This window comes from Cebus imitator, unplaced genomic scaffold, assembly GCF_001604975.1.
Source record: "Cebus imitator isolate Cc_AM_T3 unplaced genomic scaffold, Cebus_imitator-1.0 Scaffold52, whole genome shotgun sequence".
Classification (NCBI taxonomy): Eukaryota; Metazoa; Chordata; class Mammalia; order Primates; family Cebidae; genus Cebus; species Cebus imitator.
Window position 1 is genome coordinate 7135315 of NW_016107367.1, and position 10757 is coordinate 7146071.

Here is a 10757-nt window from a genome sequence, read left to right on the forward strand (position 1 = left end):
GCCCTCCCATCTCCTGCTGGAGCCTCTCATGGGTGGAACCTGACTCATGCCCAGTCCATAAGGCACAGGGTTCTGGGCAGAGGGCAAGGTGGAGGGCAGGGGCAGAAAAGGGGAGAGTGAATCTACTTTGTCTGGTGCACATTTGTGCCATTATTTGTATTTTGCTGATGACAAAACAAGGCTTAGGTTAAGCAACCTATCCCAAGCCACACCATGTACTTGTTAAGGATCCCTAGTCACTAGTGACAGCTAGATCCCCAAATCTCAGCAGCTTAACAAAAAGAGAGGTTTATTTCTCATTTACAGAAAGCCCAGTTGGCATTCTGGAATATCTGACAGCTCTCCTTCAAGCAGTGATTGACAAGCCCAGGCTCCTTCCATCTTATGGCTCTGCATACCATGGAACTTCAAAATCCCCAGCTGGGATCTCTGCACAGGAGAGACAGGAGGACTATGGCCAGGACATAGCCAGGGAGACAGGAGCAAACATCACTATTGCCCACAGTGGTCAGAATTCTGTCGTGGTCACAGCCAACAGGAAACATGGGTAATGCAGTCTACCTATGTGCCAGGGAAGGAAGGAAATTGAGGTTGGTGAGCACCTGGCCTGACTGCTACCTGCAGATCATAACCAGCCCATTTAGACTCTGAATGCAGGAATTTCTGACTGCAGACCCATGTGCTTACACACTCTATTGGAATTACATTCCGCTGCACTCAAAGATAATTTGCTGTTGCCAGAGTTAGGATTTCTTTCCTCTGGGCTTGTTTATATTTCTGAAAGCAGTTCCACACAGAGCAAATCCCATTCAGCAAACATCTGCTGGTGAATGGGGCAGGGCAGTGTAATACACTGGGTCTCAGAACTTGTCTGCACTTGAGAGGAACCAGGGGATCTCTCAAAAATGGACACAGTGCAGGCCACACCAAAGATCAGCTAAATCCCAGTCCCTAGGGTATATTTGCAAAGCTCTCCATGGGACTAATACGTAGACAAGTTTGGGAGCCATGGCACAGTGGCTAAGAGTATAGATGTTAGAGTTAGGCTACTTGGGGCTAAACTCAGGCTCCACTATTTCTGATCTGTGTGGCCTTGGGGAAGTTACTTAACCTTTCTGTGCTTCCTTCTGTATAAAATAATAATACAATTGTTATGAGGATTCCAGGAGTTAATATATGGGAAGTGCTTCAAACAGTGTCTCTCTGGCACACAGTAAGTATGATGTAAGACTTAGATATTGTTACTGTTTCTTGAAAGTGTACTGTGTGCAAAGCCCTGTGCTAGAGAGGAAAGATCTGGTCCTTGCCCTCAGGGAGCTCAGAATCCAGTGAGAAGATATCAAACTCTCCACATCATAGAAACGGTAAAAGAAAAAGATAACAAACTCCAATATGCAAGAGATGAAACACTGTTATTCATCCTAGACATTTGTTCCTTACAAATATAAATCAATTTGCTCTGCTCTCTGAGAGATTTGAGGAACCATTCACAATGCTGAGGAAAGGAACGTAAACCACTGGGAAACAGTGTCAGAGTTGGGATTCCTAGGTTTGAAGACACCACCTAGTCTCCTCTTGTGTCTGGGCATCTGGACTTCTGCTTCCCTGGCATTAAACACAGATCTGGGGTGGCATCGGGGAAGGTGGGAGAGCCAGCTCTGATATTTAGGATTGCCTAGTTACAAGGAAATCTGATCTTAGAGATATAACCAGGGTGGTATTTAAAAATCAATCTCAAAAAGGGTGTTGGAGACCAAGTTTTCTGGGATTTGGAATAACGGAGAAAAATGAACATTGGTGCATCCTTCAGAAAGAATTTCTAAGCTTACCAGAAGAGGATGAGACATTCTTTCAGATTTGGGTTCCACTGAGGTATAGAGGAAGACTCAGCTGCTCAGTGCAAAGTACTAACTTGACTTTCAGAACTTGAACATGAACATTTTGTCAGCCCAGATGTGGCCCAGTTATTTTCAATGATGGAAACTTCAAGGCAATCCCTCCATAAACTGTTTAACATTTAGTAAAGGATGAGTGAAAAAGATACCAGCATCTGTGCTATTTTTAACAAAGTATCAGTGTTCTAATGCCACAGCCAGAAATCCTTCTTCCATTGATAATAAACACTTCAAAGGCCAAATACAATTTCCCCTGTGCCTCCATTTCAGTTTAAAATTTTACTTCCCTCAACTCTGACACTTTCAGGACATAACTTTTTTCTTCACACCAGAGTCCGTTCTAATTCCTTCTTAATTGTCCATTCTAGGTTCCATTTGGAAAGCGATCTTAACGTGGCCCAGCCTTTATTTCCATTTGGTGCCAATGAAGTGGAATTTTAGCCAAATCTCCACCCTAAAAGTTCACCTTGAGCCACTTGACTTTGCTGCTCCTCCATTCCTTCTATCTGTTGGATAAATCACTATAAGGAGTAACGCTGTGTCCATATAGGACGATCATTTGAAATTTAGGTAGCTGGCTGGGCGCGGTGGCTCACACCTGTAATCCCAGCACTTTGGGAGGTGGCTTACCTGAGGTCAGGAGTTCGAGACCAGCCTGATCAACATGGAGAAACCCGTCTCTACTAAAAATACAAAATTACCCGGGCGTGGTGGGGCATGTCTGTAATCCCAGCTACTTGGGAGGCTGAGGCAGGAGAATCGCTTGAACCCGGGAGGCGGAGGTTGCAGTGAGCTCAGATCGTGCCACCGCACTCCAGGCTGGGCAACAAGAGCAAAACTCTGTTTCAAAAAAAGAAAGAAAGAAAGAAAGAAATTTAGGTAGCTATCCTCAACTGCCTTCCTATAGAAGTTATCTATTGACATGCCCACAAAACACGTTATCTTTTTAAATTTTTGTTTGAAGAGGTCTTTAAGCAACCCCCTTTCAAGAGACATTGTTGCCTTGTCCTGTTTCCGTGTTCTGTTTCGCTTTGGAACGGATCTGTGGTTGACCCATGTAAGGGCCTGCTTGGAAAGAAAGTGTGTGCAAAATCACGTGTGGGGAAAGAGCAGTCGGCCCTTGGTGCCAGCAGGGGGCGCCCGCTCTCTTCTCAGTGGAACTTGATTTGAAAATCACCCCCTACCAAGCGTGGCACCTGGGCCTGTGCAAATTCCGACCCCACATGCCGCCGTGGGAAGGACTTGGAAAGATCCTAACTGTCCTCTTTCATGGAGCTTGTCGGTGACAGCTTCCTCTTAGTCAAGGACACTGTGTAGATTAAAAATAAAAATGTCATGTTATTCCACGATTAATTTCTCCCTGTAAACACAGGGCCAGCACACCAGGCTCCTGGTGGCACTTTCACCGCAGACCGATAAAGCCATGTTTGGGGCATGAGAGAATAGCAATGTGCTTTGTATTCAGATAAAGATCTGCGACCTTCCCTGAGGGGTGTCTACAGAGGAGTGTGAAATAGAAGCCAGTGGAAGCTTCTCTGCTAGATCGCTCTACTGGAAATGCAGCCCCCCACCCTCCCATTCAGGGTGGGATTAGGGTGAGGCGAATGAGACTCTCACCTGGGCACAAAGTCTAAGGCAGGAGCACATCTGTAATCAAACAATAACACAAAGTTTTAAAAAATCAAAATTAATGCAAAAACATCCATGATGAAGAAAACCTCGAAAGCTTAAATAAAGACGTGATTTGACGAGGCATCTCCATGCTCCATTTACTTCCCTCAAAGTCACCCAGGTCCCATTGGGTCCTGATTGTACTAAGAATGTTGGCATTTTGTTCATGATGGATGAGTCCATTTCTTCCTTTCTCACCCCTTCCCAGTCTTCCGTTTTCCCTGCCACAAGGTTGGCTGTAGGACAGTGAAGGGAAAATCACACTGGAATAAGCCACAAGGCATTGGCTGAGGGGGTTGTGAAACCCAGGGAATGACACCAAAATCAATAAGAGCGACGCATTAGAAGCGGATGCCAGGTATTGCCCTTGCAGAGAGATTCTGCTCTAATGAGGTCAGCAAATACTTGTGTGTGCAATTCATGCCAGAGACGGCCCGGATTGACTGTGCAGAGTTGGCATGTTGTCATTCCAGTTGCTGTTTGTGTGATCCTCCTACTTACCTGCCATCCCATCACCGATGGCCTCCAAGCCTCCCTTTGCTGACTCTTTCCTTCCCAGCGCCATGGCCTCCCTCCTTCGTTTTGTAAAATCCAATTCTTCAAGGGCTGAAGTCCTATAAATAAGTACCCCCGCTTTTCTAAGAGAAAGAGAGTGAGCTGGATTTATTTTTATTGCATTTTAGGTTTCGGGGTACATGTGAAGAACATGGAAGATTGTTGCATAGGTACACACATGGCACTGTGATTTGCGGCCTTCCTCCCCTTCACCTATATCTGGCATTTCTCCCCATGCTCTCTCTCCCCAACTCCCAACGCCTTGCTGTCCCTCCCCTATTTCCCCTCAACAGACCCCAGTGTGTGATGCTCCCCTCCCTGTGTCCATGTGTTCTCACTGTTCAACACCCGCCTATGAGTGAGAACACGTGGTGCTTGATTTTCTGTTCTTGTGCCAGTTTGCTGAGAATGATGGTTTCCAGGTTCATCCATGTCCCTGCAAAGGACACAAACTCATCATTTTTGATGGCTGCATAATATTCCATGGTGTATATGTGCCACATTTTCCCTGTCCGGTCTATTATTGATGGGCATTTGGGCTGGTCTTTGCTATTGTAAACAGTGCTGCAATGAACATTCATGTGCATGTATCCTTATAGTAGAAGGATTTATAATCCTTTGGATATATACCCAGTAATAGGATTGCTGGGTCAAATGGAATTTCTATTTCTAGGTCCTTGAGGAATCGCCACTCTGTCTCCCACAGTGGTTGAACTAATTTACACTCCCACCAACAGTGTAAAAGTGTTCCTATTTCTCCACATCCTCTCCAGCATCTGTTGTCTCCAGATTTTTTAATGATCGCCATTCTAACTGGTGTGAGATGGTATCTCAATGTAGTTTTGATTTGCATTTCTCTGATGACCAGTGATGATGAGCATTTTTTCATATGTTTGTTGGCCTCATGTATGTCTTCTTTTGTAAAGTGTCTGTTCATATCCTTCGCCCACTTTTGAATGGGCTCGTTTGTTTTTTTCTTGTAAATCTGTTTTAGTTCTCTGTAGATTTTTGGATATAAGTCCTTTGTCAGATGGGTAGATAGCAAAAAGAAACAGTTATTGTTTCTTTTGCCATGCAGAAGCTGTGGAGTTTAATTAGGTCCCATTTGTCTATTTTGGCTTTTGTAGCCAATGCTTTTTTTTTTCCCCCATTTATTTATTTTATTGCATTTTAGGTTTTGGGGTACATGTGAAAAACATGCAAAGTTGTTGCATAGGTACACACGTGGCAGTGTGATTTGCTGCCTTCCTCCCCATCACCTACATCTGGCATTTCTCCCCTTGCTCTCTCTCCCCAGCTTCCCACCCCCCACCGTCCCTCCCCTATTTCCCCCTAACTGACCCCAGTGTGTAGTGCTCCCCTCCCTGTGTCCATGTGTTCTCATTGTTCAACACCCGCCTATGAGTGAGAACATGTGGTGTTTGATCTTCTGCTCTTCTGTCAATGCCTTTTAAAATTATTATTTTCTTCTTTTCTCTTTCCTCCTGTTCCCCACTTTCTACTTAGCTCTTTAGAGATGCAATTTATAACCTTCCCCTCACCAGACACTCCCTATAGGGCAAGCTTATCTATCCATGTGCTCGCTTAGAAGCTCCAGTGCCTGACATCTCTCCCACCAGGAGACTGCCTCGAGAGACATTAGTCAATTTACAACCTCGAGTATGCCCGCTAGGAAACTCTCTCCCTCCTGGACAGTATCTCAGGACAACGGGCCACTTTGCAACCTAGTTCTGCTCTGCCAAGTAGTTGAGCTGGCACCATCACAGACAGAACTAGGAAGAGTCACATAGACCCCCCCACATGCCCACTCCCTCCCTTGAATGCCATTCATGCCAAGTCCCATTTCAACAGCCCCTGCTTTCTCCCCGAAAGCAAAGCGGCACCCTTAAGGCAGGAGCTTGTACTTCTTCCCCTAAGTGAAGCTTTGGAAATAAATCACTTTCTTTGTACCAGACCTCATTCTTGTTCATTGAACTCTGCAAGTGGTGAGTGACTGAACCAGTGACTCAGTTTCAGTCCCACCACCTCCCAGAATTCTCTTTAGACACCCAGGATATTCTTGAGGCCATTGTTGAATAATTGGGTCAGATCAGCTAAAATGTAGTTCTCAGCTGGGGAAAGGGGTGATTTTGCCCCATATGGGACATTTGTAATGTCTTGAGACATGCCGGTTGCCACTACTGGGAGAAGGAGGCTGCTCTGGGCGTCTAATACATAAAGACCTGGGATGCTGCTAAGCATCCTATAACGCACAGGACAGCCATCCATCACAAAAAACTACTGGGTCCAAAATATCTACAGGTCTAAGAAACCCTACATGAGAACTCACTAAGATATTAGTAAGGATTTTGTGAAAAATCTCCGATGAATCAGATTTGCAGTTCACCAGTAAGCTTTCTCCAGGATAACGAATATTTGGAGTTTGCGTCCTCTATAGTCAGAGATGGGTAGGATAGTAGGAGACGGGGTGTGAAGGCACGCCTGTTTTCCCTCATGAGTTCTGCACTAAAGAGGCAGATGGAGGAGTCAGTGCACGGGACTGCAGTATCCTCTTTATTACTGATAAGGGCTAGGCTGGAAGGTATCACTCAGACATGCGGCCACAAAATGGACTTTTTGATACTGAATCCCAGAGTCAGGCTGACTTATGAAGGCCCAGGCAATGCTGATGACTTTCTCCGTGAGGGCAGAGCCTTCAACTCTATGCTTACCTTATGGCCAAGAGAAGACCGATCTGCAGTCAGACACTTCCCAAAGAGTGAGAATGGAGGAAGGAACTGAGCTCTACAGGCCCAATTCCTTTCTTTTTTGAAACTGGACAATCAGAGAAGCCACTCCTCTTCCAGGGAGGGGAGTCAGGGGTGGAGAAAACATCAACGGTTTAGGGAGCAATTGCTCTTCATCAAAACCTGATGAATCAATCAGGATGGGCTGGGTTCTGCTGCAGGCGCGTAGAGGCCAGCGTGGAGCTCAGCGGGATCCCAGGGCTCGGATCAGCCCTGGTTAGATGCCCAGGTCCCTGGGAGCTGTGGTGGGAGCAGGGGTGGGGAGGGACATTTCCCAGGGTTGCTTCCGACCTGCTCCTCCTCAAACTTGTGACTCATCCCTAGCGAACAAGAACCTGCTTGTGGTCATTGCAACATCAGGGAGTTTCCCCAAGGCTGGGATTTGGAAGGCCTTAGCACTGCTCACTCCTCATGATGGATTGGGGTGATGATGGGGCAGAGTGGGGGCAGCTTTTTCACTTTCCCACTGCAGAGAGCAGCGAAGGCAACAGATGGCCTCTGATCACGTGGTTCTGGAGCCCAGGACAGGCCCAAAGCTGGGAGCGGATTGGAGTGGAAGCTCCTCATCTCTCTCTACTTGGCCTCTCTCAGGGAGAAAGTGGAAGCCCACATGGGTGCTGGAGCTGGGGATGCTGGAAGAGTATTTGCTAATTCCTCCCTCCGACCAGGTGTTAGCACCGCAGGTGTGGCCTGGGCCTGGCGCTAGGTGTGGAACACGCCTGGCAGACCTGTCAAGCAGACCCATGAGAATTCAGAAATATTCAGAAATACCTTGTCCCGTAGCATCGATCATTTTAGTCAAGGCAGAAATTTCTCCCTCTGCAAATGAGTAACTGACCTTTCACATAGAAGGGCAAAAAAATTCTATTGTATGGGTTTGCCAGTTTCTCTCCCACTGTGGAGCTGTTTGCTGGCCTTTGGTAAATGTTACTTATGTGCATCCCATAAATCAGGTGTCTGACTTCTGACTGTGGCTGCAGTGTACCGTAGAACTACATCCTGTGAGCAACGTGGTCTGATTTCACTGGCCAGCACATGCTTCTTGAGTGTGGGATTGGTTTTCTCAAGCCCTAGAAAGGGTTTTGATCAGCCACCAGCTTAAGGCAGGCTGAGAAAGAAGAAAGGAGGGTGTATTGGGGTCAGTTCGCTCAGATTAGAAGAGGGATCAGATATTATTTTCCCTTTCCCACTTTCTATTCCTGCCTGATATGCCTGCCTGTTCCAGCCTATTTTTGTCATTTTGCTACAGAGCCTTTGCCCAATGAATTCGTGCCTGGGGCTTGGAAATCACATTGGTGTTGGAGTCAGATAAGTTGGGTGAATCCAGCCTCTGCACTCTAGGCAAGCGCTGCCTTCCTCATCCTCCTCTTCCTCACCTAGAAAGTGGACATCCTGAGGCTGGGTGCAGTGCCTCATGCCTGTAATCCCAGCACTTTGGGAGGATGAGGTGGGTGGATCATGAGGTCAGGAGTTTGAGACCAGCTGGCTAGCATGGTGAAACCCTGTCTCTACTTAAAAAAAAAAATTAGCCAGGCATGGTGGCACATGCCTGTAATCCCAGCTACTCAGGAGGCTGAGGCAGGAGAGTCGCTTGAACTCGAGAGGTAGAAGTTGCAGTGAGCCAAGATTGCGCCACTGCATGCCAGCCTGGGCAACAGAGTAAGACTCAGTCTCAAAAAAAAAAAAAAAAAAAAAGGACATCCTGAAACAGACCTCACAAGGGAATAGGGTGATAAAATGAGATGACTGAGCCTATTGCTGTGTGTGGCTGTTGTGAGTTCCACTGGGTGTACTTGAGCAGGTCTCACTGCTGTCTGTTTCCCAGACTGTACATGAAGAGCTGGTCTGCATCAGGGACTGCAAACCCAGCCTCCCACAGCTGCCACGTGTGTGAATCTGATGGGAGGGTGCCCTGTTCATGGGGCCTCTGCTATGCAGCACCAAATAATTGAAGCCCTGGTGGACGCCGGAAGGTCAACTCCAAGGCACCCAGGGCTGTTCCTCTCTTTCGTTCACTGCCATATTCTCAGTGCCGACCACAGTGTCTGACGAAGTAGATGCTTAATAAATATCTGCTCAATGAATGAAATTGAATCTTTTGTAAAGTGTCTGTTCATATCCTTTGCCCACTTTTGAATGGGCTTGTTAGTTTTTCTCTTGTAAATCTGTTTTAGTTCTTTGTAAATTCTGGATAAGTTAGAATGGCGATCATTAAAAAATCTGGAGACAACAGATGCTGGAGAGGATGTGGAGAAATAGGAACACTTTTGCACTGTTGGTGGGAGTGTAAATTAGTTCAACCATTGTGGAAGACAGTGTGGCGATTCCTCAAGGACCTAGAAATAGAAATTCCATTTGACCCAGCAATCCCATTACTAGGTATATATCCAAAGGATTACAAATCGTTCTACTATAAGGACACGTGCACACGAATGTTCATTGCAGCGCTGTTTACAATAGCAAAGACCTGGAACCAACCCAAATGCCCATCGATGATAGACTGGATAGGGAAAATGTGGCACATATACACCATGGAATATTATGCAGCCGTCAAAAATGATGAGTTTGTGTCCTTTGTAGGGACATGGATGAACCTGGAAACCAACATTCTCAGCAAACTGACAGAAGAGCAGAAGATCAAACACCGCATGTTCTCACTCATAGGCGGGTGTTGAACAATGAGAACACATGGACACAGGGAGGGGAGCACTACACACTGGGGTCAGTTGGGGGGAAATAGGGGAGGGACGGTGGGGGGTGGGGAGCTGGGGAGAGAGAGCATGGGGAGAAATGCCAGATATAGGTGATGGGGAGGAAGGCAGGAAATCACACTGCCACGTGTGTACCTATGCAACAATTTTGCATGTTTTTCACATGTACCCCAAAACCTAAAATGCAATAAAATAAATAAATGGGGGAAAAAAAAAAAGAAATTGAATCAGTGTTGCTAGATATTCCAAATGTTCAAGAGAAACTGGAAAACTGGCTCCCTATGTGAAGTTTCAGTACTGGTAACCAGCTCAAAAGCCTGGGGGCTTGGAGTTTTAAAAAATGCCATGTGGTCCAAATTAAACAGGTGTGCAGGCTGGATCTTGCCCCTTGGCTCAGCTCCAGGCCATCTGACCATGCTCTGCTCTCCAGGAAGCCTGCAGGGGCCGGAGCACTGATCACAGGGTTGTCACCGATGAGGTCCTGGTGGTGCAGCCACTGCCAGCCCTTCAGACCCTGTCTCCAGGCTCCAAGAACATGTCTTCCTTCCATTCCTGGAGTGAATGAGTCTTTGCTGCAGTTCACAAGCACTAGCCCCTCCCGTGCAGCTGTGGCAACTGCTCATTCTCCCTATTCCCCCAAGTGTCTTGGAGTCTGGTCACTACACCCTTTCCCCCACTCCATGGAAACTGACCTTGGATTGGCCGCCTGGCCCATGGACTCTCTCCTCCCCAGGGCCTGGCAGTGGCCCACCTGCCTGCAGAGGCCCGGCGGCGGCCCACTCCCATCTGACCTCTGGATTCTCTATGTTGTCTCCAACCTCCTTCTTCTTCCCTCTACTTCAGCCACCTGGTGCCAGGGACATACTTGGTTCTTGTCATCTCCTGGGGTGGCTCTGCCTCTGGAGGGCCCTATTCAAACATTCCTGCTCTGTGGCCATGTCTCTCTCTCTCTCTCTTTCTCTTTATGAGGCAGGGTCTCTGTTATACAGGCTGGAATGCAGTGGCACAATCTTAGCTCACTGCATGCAGCCTTGACCTCCTGGGCTCAAGTGATCCTCCTGCCTCAGCCTCCTGAGTAGCTGGGACTACAGGGTATGCACTACCATGCCTGGATAATTTTTGCATTTTTTTTTTTTTTT

The 10757-nt window shown here is 47.0% G+C and overlaps 1 long non-coding RNA gene across 1 annotated transcript; it reads left to right on the plus strand.

Moving 5' to 3' along the window:
- Window positions 1–988: 988 nt before the first annotated feature.
- LOC108304113 lies at window positions 989–3650 on the plus strand. The gene is made up of 2 exons (XR_001825134.2): window positions 989–2465; window positions 2775–3650. It is a non-coding gene; the product is annotated as an uncharacterized LOC108304113 (long non-coding RNA).
- Window positions 3651–10757: the final 7107 nt, after the last annotated feature.